A 14016-nucleotide genomic window follows, 5' to 3' on the forward strand; every position below is an offset into this window, starting at 1 on the left:
GCTGAGACTTACAGAAGATATGGGGAGTAGGTAGTAGGTTCTATAAGTCTCTCAGATTCATCGTGTCCCACACTGAGCCCACCATCCACACCTTCCCACCTGATCTCCTACAGATCTTCTCCTGTCCTAGACCTACCAACCACCTAGTTATCCAGATAAGAAACCTCACCCCCCGACTAACACCTTCCTCCTCCTCATCCCCTGCTGGTCCCCATATCCTGTGATCCTATTTCCTAAATATCTCCAAACCTATCTTCCAGGACCCCAGCTCGGGGCATATCATGGCTGGTCTAAAATGGGAAAGCCTCTGGGTGGTCTTGTTGCCCTCATAGCACCCCCATGCTCCTTCCTTCTAATCCCTTCTCTGCTGCCTCAAAGCACCTCACCACTTAAGAATGAGATCATGCCCATCCCTGTTTAAAAACCCTTCATGGCTCCCCACTGCCCAAAGGATGACATTCAAGCCTGTAACCACCTTCTCCCCCTCTCTTCCCCTGCACATTGTGCTGCTACCACACCACAGGGGCTTTGCCATACAATCCTTCAGCCCAGAGCCCCACCCACCCCCAGTCTGCACCCTTCCCCCTCTCCATCTGTCTCAAGGCCCACCCTGTGGAAGACGGAGCTCAGCTACCAGCTCCTCCAGGAAGCCTTCCAAGGGCCGCTCCCTCACCACTTCCCCTCCCGTGAAATCTGGCCTCATGCCCAGTGAGCTCCCACATACCCCTTTTGTATAAATCTCTCATGGGACTCACCAAGTTTTACCGAAATCACCCCCTACCTTATGTTGCCCCATTGAGCTGTTTAAGGGCAGTATCCTTGTCTTATTAATGTTCTGTTTCCTATCCCTAGTTCAGTACCTGGGATGGAACCTAGGGGATATTCTGTGAACGTGCCCTGGTTTAAAGTGAAAATAGCTTTGAATCATCCACCTGTATGTATGCGAGTTCCTAAGCCTATGTCTCTGGGCTGCCATGAGAACAAAGGGAGAAAACACTGGTGAAGTTCTCAGTGTGTGCTCATGGCTGTTTGCTGATCTCATGATCACTATTACCATAATCCAGGTGGTGTACTTGAACAAGCGCCAGACTAGGCATTAGGAGACGTAGATTCTAGTCCCAGACCCAACATTAACGATGACGGTGACCTTGGGCAAGTCAATTATCCTTTCTGAATGAGTCCTTAAGAAACATTATTTTCCTTCCTTACTTCACTTCCATTATTGAATGATTCCCACTATTATCCCCACCTCTCCCTTTCTTCAGCACAGATAATTAAGAATTTACAGATAATTAGTAGCATACCTTGACCTCTGAACACTATATTTATGAATATCCCAAACACACAAGCAATCACTTTGAGACCCATCACAGGGAAGACCTCTTCCCTGCATCGCCACTCACTGAGCCCCCACCCCTGCCCCCTGCGTATCCCCAACACATTTTTACATCAAAAAGTAGGGGAAAAAAGGATAATCCTTTAAATGCCTTTAATATTATGGTATTTTTTATTTTCTCATTCCTTTGTGGACTGTTAAACTTCACTGTGAACAAGTAAGTACCAGACCAGACCAACATGCGGAGACTAAGCCCTGTGGTGCATCACTACAGAGCTGTTTCTAAGGGAAAGCACAAGCAGTCTCCCCGATTACCACATCCCCCTCGCCCACCCAGCCCCAGCCCCACCTGGTGGGAAGCTGCAACTTCCACCAGCAGAGAGGAGACAGTATCTTATCAGAAACAACATTTGCAGATCTGTACCCAAGCAACCTGCTCTTTCAGGGAATCACTACACTGTGCTAGATTATAAAGAAAATTGTTCCTATTACTCCAATGATACCATTACTCCCATCAGTTCTGAAGAAAGGAGAAGAGTCCCCACCCCCACCCCCACCACCCCTACCCACAGAAGCTACTTTGAGATCTGAAGCCATTTTCTTCCATGAAGGGGGGGGGGGGGGGGGCAAGGGAGCAGCAAGGAACTACATTACCCAGAATCCCTGCGGCGGAACCTGGGCCGGCCCCTGGCTTCCAAGCCAACTGGCAGTCTGAACTGATAAGCCAATCAGGGTATGAGACTGAGGCTGGTGTTCTCATCCGCTCCTCAGAGAAACTGAAGGTGATGGTCAAGAAGAGTAGATAACGTTGAGTTTTTCCAAGACTGTCTTTAGGAAAGAACACTGGAGCCAAAACACAGTCTGGTGGCAACAAGTTCCTTAAATCATAGCATGGTGGAGGAAGTACAGAGCCCAGATTGACAAGGCTGCCCCTTCCTCCCACCGCAGAGGGTACTATCTGTCCTTCTTCACATCTAAGGCTGGGAGAAAGAAGATCTCTGTGCTCTGAGAACTCTTGACCTGATAGGGGAGATGCAGCCTCTGTCCCTAGGGAACTCCCAGTCCGATGGAGGAGGCTGCCCCTGCTGCTAGGGAACTCCCACTCGTGAGGGAAACACAGCCTCTGCCTCTGCCGCCTGGAGGCTCCCAGTCTGATGGGTGAGACAGTGCTTGCAAGTGATGGGGGAACTCAAAGTTCAGCTCTGATCCCCGCCTCTGCCCCAGCTCTCAGCACTTCCTCCAAGGTGTCCTTCCGTAGCCAGCTGGAGCTGGCCATGCAGCTGTGATGGACACAGGTGGCTTGGCACTTGTCCTTGTCCTTGCTCCACTGAGCCTGAGGTTGGGCTGGCTCTGGAGATGAATGGAGGGCTCTCATGCCAGGGAGATGAGCTATGGGTAAGCAGACAGACCCAAATGTAGCAGAACTTTGCAGCCTGAGCAGGTCGCCCACCAGGGGCAAACGTCACCAGAATTCTCCTGGGCAGAAATTTTTATTCTTAACCCTCCTCATCCCCCAATACTGTTCTCTATTTCCTCTTCTCTTTCAAAAACTAGCCTCACTCTCCTCACTTAGGAAGCTGTCAGGATAGCTCTTTCATCTCTGCCTCTCATTATGCATGCAGCTGCATAGGGCTGCCACAGACACAGCCTGTCCCCATGAGACATCCCTTCCTCTCATGGGAACTTCTTGGTCCTCTTGGTCCTTTCAGAAGTCTCTGGACTCCCTCAGAGTAGGGCCTGAGTGTCCCCCTCTCAGACTGTCCCTCTCCCATCTAGCCAGGTGTTCTCCAATTCCAGGATTTCTATCCTCACCCCCCACAAGGGGGAGCTATAATCTCCAGGGGACTTGGAATAGAAACCCTAATATTTGAACCCTATGGTTGTCACTTGAAAGCTGTAACTTTTGCTAAGACACTTCACTTCTCTGAGCCTCAGTTTCCTGGAAAATGGGCAGAATAAGAATATTCCCCTAACTCAGATGGTGGTGGAATTGCTTGTAACACAGAGCCCGGCGTTAGCTACCATTATTGGTTAGTTGAGGATTCCGTGGGTGCAGCGAACATCCAGAAACCTCATTCCTAATGTATAAAAGCAGATAAAGGTAAAGCTAACCAGTTTACAGCCAGAATGGGGTTGCTGGAAGCCCCTCCTTCACAGCCTTCCCCACTTCCCTCCCCATTAAAGACCCCAGAGTCACGAATAAACTTGGTTACAGGTTAGAACATCCCCAAACAACATAGCCCAGCTCCAAAGCTCTGTTCAGCACCCATGATTTGCCAGCTTGGATCCAGGTAAGGTCTTCACCCACAAAATGGGATTTATAAAAACCTCCTTTAGAGATTGGCTGGGAAGATGTAAATAGCCTGCTGGAAAATGTGAGAAATTGTTAGTATGGGTTATGCTTCAATATTCCTCTCTCTCCAGGTTCTTGGTGATTTTTTTTTAGTTTTTCCTTTTTTAAATTTAACTTATTTTTTAAAAAGATTTTATTTACTCATTTGAGAGAGAGAGAGCATGAGCAGGTGGAGAGAGAAGCAGACTCTCCACCTGAGCAGGGAGCCTGATGTGGGACTTGATCCCAGGATTCCAGAATCATGGGCTGAGCTGAAGGCAGATGCTTAGCTACCACCCAGGTGCCCCTATTGTGGGTTTTTCCTTGCACTCTACATAGTAGGCTGAGTATGTTTTTAATATCTCCAAGGATGACCTGGAAAGAAGCTGCTGAGGAAAGATGGAAGACATTGTGGAGACACTCAGATTGAGTACAAAGGAGTGATCTTTCCCATTTCTTTTCCATCTAGGGAAAGGATTTTTCTTTGGGCAAGTATTGGACAGGATGGGGTTAAGATGGCAAGAATCTGAGAATACTCAGGTTGCTGAGAGCCAAGGCCACCTCTCACCCCACAGAGAGGAAGGGACAAAGAAAGAAGTCCTGTAGGCACTGAGGACTCCACATCTGTGAAGCCACTTCCATTCACTCCAGTTAACAACCAGGTAGGGGATCCCTGAAGATCCGGTGGCTCTTCCAGGCAGATCTTTATAAACAGCCTGTTTTTGACTCACTACATGTATCATTAGAAATGCATTCAGCTCCAATTAACAGGCAACCCAACCATACAGCTTAAATTAAAAGGAGGTTTTCTTCCTTAAATAGCCAGTAACCAGGGACAGGTGTTGCTGGTATTGATTTAGCTACTTGGTCTTACCATCAGAGACTCCTTTCACACTCCCGTTCCCAACAAGCTGGCTCTCATCCCCACGTTCAGTCTAATGGACACAAGATGGCTTCTGTGGCTCCAGGCATTACAATCCTATTCAAGAAAGGAGGGAAGGGAAGGGGCGGTGGAGGATGGAACCAACTGGTGTCAGGGAAAATGTTATAGGGACTTGACACATTCAGGAGGTTGGGTCCATCTACCCAGGAGAAGCAGGCAGCACTGTGTAAGTGTATCAGCCTTTTTTTTTTTTTCAAGATTTTTTATTTATTTATTAAATACACACACACAGAGAAAAACAGACAGAGGGAGAAGCAGGCTCCTGGCTCCATGCAGGGAGCCTGACGTGGGACTCCATCCCAGGTCTCCAGGATCATGCCCTGGGCTGAAGGCGGCGCTAAACAGCAGAGCCACCGGGGCTGCCCTGTATCAGCCTTTTAGGCCAGCAGCCTCACTCTTATTGCAGCTTGCTGCTCACCTAGCGCCAGTTTCCAAAGAGTCAGCTGTGCAGGTATGTGCTTCTCAAGTGTAGAATCATTTTCCCTCACCAGATGGAAGGGCTGGAGGGCAGCAGGAAGGACACTGTTGCTGAAGTGTCCTCTACCTCCTGGCGGCATTCAGGCTTCTCTCAAACACTGGACATGGGATCTCTGGGAACAGAACTGGGCCTGTAGGAAGTTGTCAGCTTTGTGACTGTGCTGATTACTTACCTCACCTTCCTCCCCCTGCTCCCTCCACAACAAACCGACTGGAGGTACACAGTGTGCTAAGCAAAGCAATTAACCTTATTAGAGATGCAAGAGCATAAAGACCCCCTCCCTGCCAGCTGTCTCCTCCACAAGGATCTAGTGCACAAGTTTAAAATGGCAGCGCTGGCTTCATTAATTAATGCTTCATATTGATTCACTGCCTTTTATCACAAGGACAGGAGGTGACTGGGTGCTGAAATGAGCACTGTGCTGGGAGTCCTGTCCTGGTCCTATCATTGAACTCACTGTGTGGACTTGGGCCCTAGTCAGTCCCCTCTTCTATGAAATGGAAATGATAATCATATGCATCATGAGAAGTATTAAACTATTTAAAACCCATGTCGAGAACTTACTTTAAAATTGTTTATACTAGAGGTCTTGGGTGGCTCAGTAGGTTAAGCATCCAACTATTAACTTCAGCTCAGGTCATGATCTCAGGGTTGTAAGATGGAGCCTCACATTGGGCTTTGTGCTCAATGGGGAATCTGCTTCTCCCTCTCCCACTGCCCCTCCCCCAGCTTGCACACACACACACTCTCTCTCTCTCTCAAATAAATAAAATTGTTTATCCAAGAAATTTCTGTAAAGATTGAAAGGGAAAATAGGGAAATGTAATGGGCTGAATTGTCATCCCCCCAAAAAAATCTTTTGTTGAAATCCTAACCCCCAGTGTTTGATACTGTTACTGTGTATTTGGAGACAGGATGTTATACAATGTCATGTAGTTAAAATGAGGTCATCCAGGTGGACCCTAATTCAGTCTGACTGGTGACCTTATGAGGAGAGGAGGTCAGGAACAGACACGCAGATAGAAGGCCAGGTGAAGACATAATGAGAAGACGACAGGCCAAGGAGAGAAGCCTCAAAGGAACCAACCCTGCTCACATCTTGATCTTAGACATCTAGCTTTCAGAATTGTGAGAAAATACATTTCTGTTGATTAAACCACTCAGTCTTTGCTACTTTACAAATGAATGCAGTGAATATTATCTGTTTTTAAAATCCTAAGGTACCTTCAGAAGGCCAAATGCCCCTTACTCACAAGCACGACACAGGGTATCTTAGCAGGGGATCTCATGGTGCCGTGCCCTGATCAGGGTCACGCTGGCTATGTGGTGGGAATCTACACTGAATGGGAATGGTGCCCCTTCAGGCACTCCCTGAAATCTGACTGAGAGCATTTGTGTGGCTCCGACTAGCCGTGCTGACACCACATGAGTGCTCAACAGCAACCAGCCCATCCTGATCACCGAGGCGGAGATGAGCTCATAACTCATCGATAATACATTGGAAATGACAAAGCTCGTGATTAATTTGCTTATTTAAAATATCAAACAAGCTGCTTCAGCCATAGGACTGAGGTACTATCCTTCTACTAATCCATTCATCCATTCACGTCACTCGTTCCGTGTATGACTTTGTGAGCTACAGTGTGCCGGGTACTATTTTAGACTTTGGGACCAAAGCAGAAGACGGTCAACTTCCCCAGCTTTATGGAACTTACATTCTCCTGCAGGGAAAGGCTTTGAGCAATAAACCCAGTACCCAATACACATACCTGAAAAACAAAACTGGATAAGGGAATAGCACATGTAGGGGATGTTATTTTACTCATCAGAGAAGAACAGAAGAACTCGCTGCTTGCCATTTGAGATAGACTTGAATGGAGCAAGGGAGAAAACCATGCAGATTTGTAGGGAAGAGATTTCCAAGCAGGGAGAACAGTGAGTGCAAAGGCCCTGTGGTGGGAATGGACTTGGGATGCTCAAGGAACAGTGAGGAGACCATGTGTCTGAAACAGAAGGAGGGGAGGGGGAGGGGAGACTGATAGGAGATGAGGTCAGGGAGGTAGTCAGGGAAAGCCAGCTAATGCAAACACGATAAAGACTCAGGATTTTATCTGGGGTGTAAAATGAAGCCCCTGGAAGACTTTGCACAGATGAATGACATGCTTTAAAATAATGTCTCTGGCTGCTGTGTGGACAATGGAAGCAGGAATGGAAGTAGGAGACCAGTTAGGAGGCTCTTACCCAAAAAAAGAGACAATGGTAGATCAAACAAGGATAGCGGTAGATAGTGGGATGGGGACACATTGAATCAGATTTTGGAAGTAGAGATGGCAAGATTCATTGATGGCGTGGATATGGGATGTGAGGAAGGGGAATTAAGATTATGCTAATGCTTTTGCCTGAGCCCTGGGTGAATGGAAGGGTGCCTGCCCACTCTGACATGCTTTCTGAGGGGCACTTTGTAGCTACTTAGTCTTCCAAGCACACATAACCCACAGTGCTTCCTATCTGGCCACAGTCTAGGAGTGGTGGTGCATAAGATGTTCTCCATCTCCAGTAACTAAACAAAACCCACTGCCTTCCATGTGGCCCCCAGAGAGATGGCCCTTATGCTCTGGTGAACTGAGGGCTGGAAGACTCTTGGATTGAGAGCTGAAGGGAACTTAGGCACAAATATAGACCACACAAACCAGAATCACCTGAGATGCCTGGTGCAGATGGAAGGCCCAAACTCATCCTATCCCTCCTGAATTAAAACATCTGACTGGGGTCCGGAAACTTCCCCACCACCAAGTTCTCTGAGTGAACCCCATCCTCTGCAAAGTCTGAACCACCACTTACCTTCTTCAGCCTGCAGGTGAGAAGATAGGTCCCACCCCCAGCTGCCACACCCAGGCCACATCTTTTCCATGCTGCCAAGCTACCAGCCACGTGGCCATAGTCCACAATGGTACAATTGACATCACTCCTCAGGGATTCTCCAGTGCTCTGTCATCCCTCAAAAATAGGCCTCACAAGGGGGCCTAGAGAGAACATGTGGAGTTCCATCCCCATTGCTAGGAGAAGAGTGTCCTACAGTGTCCTTCCCAGGTATAGAGAACAGGACAGCTGGACTGATGGGAGAAGCCATGGTGGAACTACTGTGAAAGTGTAGGTATTAAGCAAGACACAGAAGTGCACATGGAGGAGCACCTGAGTGGCTCAGTCAGTTAAGCATCTGACTCTTGGTTTCAGCTTAGTTCATGATCTTGGGGTCCTGGGATCAAGCCCTGCATCAGGCTCCCTGCTCAACAGGGAGTCTGCTTCTCCCTCTGCCTCTGCCCCTCCTCCTGCTCATGTGTGTCCACATTTTCTCTCTCAAATAAATAAATCTTTTTTAAAAAAAAAAGTGCATATGGAGATGGGGTCCCCACACTCCTGACACTGTCCTTGCATCTAGAAGGGACTAGAAGATAGTGTTGTCATCATTTCCTTCCATGAAGCCACTTGCAGCACACTCAGCATCAGCCCCAAGGAAAAAGGGCTGGGGCCAGGGCTCCAACTACACCATCTCATTGATCTAGGACTGTTTCCGGATCTACAAAATATATCCTGAATCCTTTCATGGGAATGGCTAGCCAAGTTGCTCACAAAGCCTTAAGTCAAACATGGCAGCCAGAGCAAGAGGCAGCACATGGCAGTCCCAGCAGCTTTACACTTGGCTGACTCCCTGTCCCTAAAGCCCTCAGCCTCCAAGGAGTAGGGATGCCCCCTGGGTGGGGGCCAGCGGTGCAATGAACTAGCCAACCCACCCAATGTGCTAATGTACAAGAATGGGAGTGAAATCAGCCAGTTATCCCTGGCTCTTTGGTTCTCCATAAAACCACGTAAGTTTAATTATATTAATAGATGAAACGTTGATTCTCTACTTCTGACCTTGGGATCACCAGTTGCCTGCCTGGGTTCTTCTCCCCAGCCCAGCAAAGGAGGTCTCTGCAGCCATGGAGCACGTTTGCAGCCTCGTTAGTGGATGTGGAGTGGACTCTCTAGCTGGAAAGCATGGGTGTCACATTCTGCCTGAGAAGGGGTGAGCCCCCCACTGGCCAGTCAGTTCCTTGTCTTTAATTTCGCTGAATATACACACATCCTTGCACAAAGATGCCCTCATATACACACTCACACACATGCCCATCCCAAACAGAAGTCCACAGAGATATACACCCAACACATGAATAAAAGTAGCTTTCATTGTGTTTATGCTATGTTGGACGATGTTCAAAGGGTCACTTCATTTAATCCTCATAAGAACCTTTTAAGATAGGTGACATTATTACTGTCATCTTGATTTTACAGATAAGAAAACCCATGGGTGGTTCCCAGCTGAAAGTGGTGGAGTCAATATTCTAGGATGTCTCTGGGGCCTATACCTTCAACCATGGCCCTTTACTGCCCACTATTAAACACATGACCCCAGGCACCCAGTGCCCCCCTCCCCACAGTGCCCCACACCTGCTTTAGGTAACTATGCGCATAGACTCACAGGTGACTGAATGCACCAGCTCTGGGTAACATGCAGTGCCAAGTCAGGGCATCGACTGTTTCTTCTAGTCCCTCCCTGGCAGGGGAATGAGAGTACCTCTGGATGCCGCTCAGGGCCATTGGTCCCCCTCCTGTCCTCAGACCCCGGAGCCCCAGCAATTGCTCATTTGCCTCATTCAAATGCAGACAAATTGCTGAGGTGGGTTAAGTCGTTGTTCAGGCTTTTCGGCGGTGATAGGCAGATCAGGAACAGAAGCATGAACTTTAAATCATTTAAGTCCATAACATTTAATAAATTTGTGGTCAAGAGATTCTTCTCTTGCTGGTGGCAGTTAAAGAAAAGGGCAGTTTCACAGCTAAACCCTAATACACCAGCTCAGAAAGAAATCACTCCTTGTTCAGACTAATCAAACTCCATTACCACTTCCTTAAGCAGGGACATGCTGTTTTGTTCGGGCACTAACACCATTAGTTCAATGTGCACTGGAAATATTAAAAGGATGAAGGGACTTCCCATGTCTAAGCAAGTTCCTGGGGTGTACATTCCTCCAGATGGAGTGGGAGCCATACAGAAAATAGTGGGCACTGTGGGGGACTGGCAGCTACAGGGGTCCTGGCCAATGCTGTTCTGTAGGGAGGATATTCGCTGCCCCCCTTCCAGGCTGCAGAGAGGACACCTGGACTCAAGGCTGGACAGGAGCAAGGGACAGGGCTATCCACTCCTCTGGAGCTGAAACATAGGCTCTGGCTTGAAATCTAACACAGCATATGCTGGGGCAAGCCATTCTTTCCAGGCCTCAGTGAGCCAATCTGTAGAATGGAGTTGATGAAAATAGTGTCTGTCACACTTGAAAGAATTAAATAGAAAATGAGCTTATTCTTAGGATTCTTTTCTAGAAAATATCTCATCTTGGAACAGGACCACTTTGTCTCTCTCTCTCTTTCTCATTCTCTCTCTCAAAAAGATCTGTAGATCTCTCAAAAAGAGAGATCCAAAGTCATTTTGTATGACTTCCAAAGCCAAGTGGTAAAGGCATGTAGCTTCCATCTTGGTGGCTGGGACTGGTTGTTCTGGGGGAAGCCAGCCATACATAATGTGGATGCTTAAGCAGGCCTGTGGAGATGCTCACAGGGAGAGGGACTGAGATATCCTACCAACAGCCAGCACCAACTTGCCAGCCATGTCAGTGAGCCACCATGGAAGTGGATCCTCAGCCCCAACCAAACCTTCAAGTGGCTGTAAATAAGAGACTTTGAGGCAAAACTACCTAGCCAAGCCACTCGTATGTTACTGACCCATGGGAAACATAAGAAATAATTTTAAAAATTATTGTTTTAGGTTTTTGGATGACCTGTTGCATAGCCATAGTGACTAGAACAGGGTCAAAATCCTTATTTTATAGATTAGGTATGTCCATGAAAAATGGCTTGCCTGAGGTTGATAGGAACACAGAGACTAGAACCCAGATTTCTGGGTCCTGAGCTAGCTTGTTCTGTGTGCTGCTTTGAATCTAGGGCCTGACCTGGCCTGGCTTCTGGAAGCTAGATTCAGTAGAGTCAGGGAAGTTTCACTCACCACCTCATCCTGCACCCAGCCTCCATTTAACACATTTCAGGCTCTCAGTCAGAGATAAGGTTATTTTAAAAGTTGTTATTAAATTGTGTCAGGGACAGTTAGTACTCACCAAACATCCATATGCTCTCCTGTATCTCCCAGCTTCCCTAGAAGTTAAGTTGGGATGTATGACTAGTTTTAGACACTGGACTATAAAGAGAAGTGATATCACTTCCAGGCTGAAATATTTAAGTGTTGGTGCCTAACTCTCAGCTCTCTCTTTTCTAGTTTCAGCAACCTGGAAATCACCTATTCTAGAGACTGTATCTATAAAATGCAGCCTGGATCCCTGAGTCACTGCTTGGAAGAGAACTTCTTTGGAGAGCCAATGGACCCAGAACAGACTTTTCAGGAACCAAAAATAAACCTTTGTGTATTAAACCACTGAAATCTCTGAGACAGTTTGTTACTGCAGCATAACCTCACTTAACCTGACTAATACACCATGTGCTCCAGACCTACTAGTTGGGATGGAGTTACTAACCCACATTGGACTATGATAGTGTGAGGAATAAACTGCCATTGGGTTAAGTCACTGAGACCTCAATGTTTTGTCTACTTTTGCATCAGAACCTCCTATCTCACTAATAAATCAATGATAAATATACCTTATAACAGAATAATGAAAGAGAAAAACAAACACAAATATTTCCAGTAAGTTTCGGTGTGAATGTAAATAAGAAAAAATCAAACAAATGGTACTTAAGACCATGAAGGCACTTATGTTAATTTGAAAGAAGTCAAAAGTAGATAGTTTGAATATAAGTTCAACAATTCAATGATGTCATCAAGGAGCCAGGTTCTTTCCCTTTCTATGCCTTCTCCGCTTATTGGTTTTCATTCTTATTGTCTTATGGTCAAAAGGTGACTGCCACAGCTCCAACCATCACATCTTCACCTAATCTTTTTTCTTTTTTTAAGTAGGTTCCATGCCTAACACAGAACCTGAACTCACAACCCTGAGATCAGTACCCAAGATCAAGAGTTGGACACTTTCTTTCCGAGAGTTGGACACTTTCAGTGAGGCATGTAGGTTAAGCAGTATCTATATCCGATTGTAATATAAACACAGGGCCTGGTCAGGATCCTAACCACTTTTTAATTGGGAAGGGAGGGAATGAAAAAAGAGAGCTTATCCTTGAGTGACTCTATATCATCAGAGAAGAAAGTCTTTCCCAGAAGCTCCCATAAAACTTCCTTTTGTATCTCATTGACCAGAACCCTCTCACTAGGCTCAATGTCACATGGGAAAATCAGATTTTTTTTAGTAATAAAGGAGGGTAACAGCTATTGGTTTAGGGATCAATAGCCTTTGCTCCGTGTATAAATAATGAAGTCACATTGCCTAACACCACAGCATTAAAATGAAAAAAAAAAATGAGGTTAAGACAATGGTTAGAACACAATTCCCCTCTCTGGCATATCCATATTGTTGCTTTTCCTCAAGTCCCTTTCTTCCAGGTAACTGAGGCTCAGAGAAAAGAAGGTCTTGTTCATAACCAGACTGGATCTGCAAGATAGGTTCCCTGACCCTTGGACCAAGATTGGGTCTATGCAGCATTTTTCATTGTGGGTTCCAGGAAATACTTTTCACAAGATGCTTGACAAATCAAAAAATGTCCAATTCCAATAATCAAATAAGTTAGAGAAATACTACCTATTTGACCCTATCTTAATTTGTTATACCCATTATCATATTAAAGTCTCTGAGAAGTCCTGCAGCAAAGAACACATCTTATAATATTTAACCTAGCAGTTGCCAAAATATATTTGAGCATGGAATTGTCACCTCATGGCACCGATTAATGTCTCACGGGACTAGCTTTCTGAAGAACAGCTTTTGGAAATGCTGCCTTAAACAGGACAGCTCCCAGTTATCTCACCCCATAATACAACCACTGTGCTGAACACATCCATCTGTGGAGACAGGGCTAATTAGTCCAGCATATGCTGCTCTGCCTCTGCTGCATTCTGGTGCACATTCCACTCAGGTGGTACATTTTTTTTTCCTTGGTTAATGAAGAGGTTTATTTTTGTGTGCTCATTTAGGAATTGTAATCACTTTCAAGAAAAAACGAGAGCGTGTCATTGGAAAGAATGAGCATGAAGCTGGGTGGTAATGGAGAAACCCACAGATGTATCTCTGACTTGGGGAACACTGGCAATAGCAGTCCACACAGCTCTACCATGCCACCAGGTATAGGGTACCTCTGGCGACATCATCCAATGGATTCTATAAGCAGATGGCCTCGGTTACCTCCTTGTATGTGTGGCTAAGGTAAGATCTTTGCCAGCCACTGCATATCCACCTTGGGTGATTCCCTTCTCCTCTTGGGTCTGGATTTCCTGTTGTCTACTAATAAGGACATTGAGATGTGGAAAGCTAAAGAAGCCTGAGCTCAGGATCCAGATCTGGGATTCTGGCCTCTTTTCCCTCCACAGGGCTGCTCCTTCAGGGCCAGTAAGAGACATGAACCACCTGATATTCCATGATCACCTACTTACCTTGTTTAACTTTCTGTTAAAATGATCATGCAGAAAAGTACATGCATCAGTAGTGTACATCTCAATTTTTGCAAACTGAACACGTCATTGTAACCATGATTCAGATCGACATACCCTACCAGCACCTCAGAAGCCCCCTTGTGCTGCCTTCTAGTTACTATGCTCCCAACGGGAACCACTACTCTTGTTTTGTCTGTTACTGAACTTTACAAAAATGGAATCCAACAGGATACACATATTCTCTCACGTCTGACTTCTTTCATTTTAGGGTATGTTCATCAGGTCCTGC

At 46.3% G+C, this 14016-nt stretch overlaps 1 long non-coding RNA gene across 3 annotated transcripts; it reads left to right on the forward strand.

The window, feature by feature from the left end:
• The first annotated feature begins 2017 nt into the window (after positions 1–2017).
• LOC112641551 (uncharacterized) lies at positions 2018–11697 on the forward strand. 3 transcript variants are annotated; one of them, XR_003124699.3, is made up of 5 exons: positions 2018–2731; positions 3552–3627; positions 4138–4330; positions 9045–9155; positions 11451–11697. It is a non-coding gene; the product is annotated as an uncharacterized LOC112641551 (long non-coding RNA). The 3 variants fall into 3 exon arrangements; XR_007401130.1 differs by lacking the exon at positions 4138–4330 and having other exon boundaries at positions 2019–2731; positions 9019–9155; positions 11451–11696; XR_003124697.3 differs by lacking the exon at positions 4138–4330 and having other exon boundaries at positions 2021–2731; positions 11451–11691.
• The last annotated feature ends 2319 nt before the right edge of the window (positions 11698–14016 follow it).

This window comes from Canis lupus, chromosome 12 (genome assembly GCF_003254725.2).
Source record: "Canis lupus dingo isolate Sandy chromosome 12, ASM325472v2, whole genome shotgun sequence".
NCBI classification, from domain to species: Eukaryota; Metazoa; Chordata; class Mammalia; order Carnivora; family Canidae; genus Canis; species Canis lupus.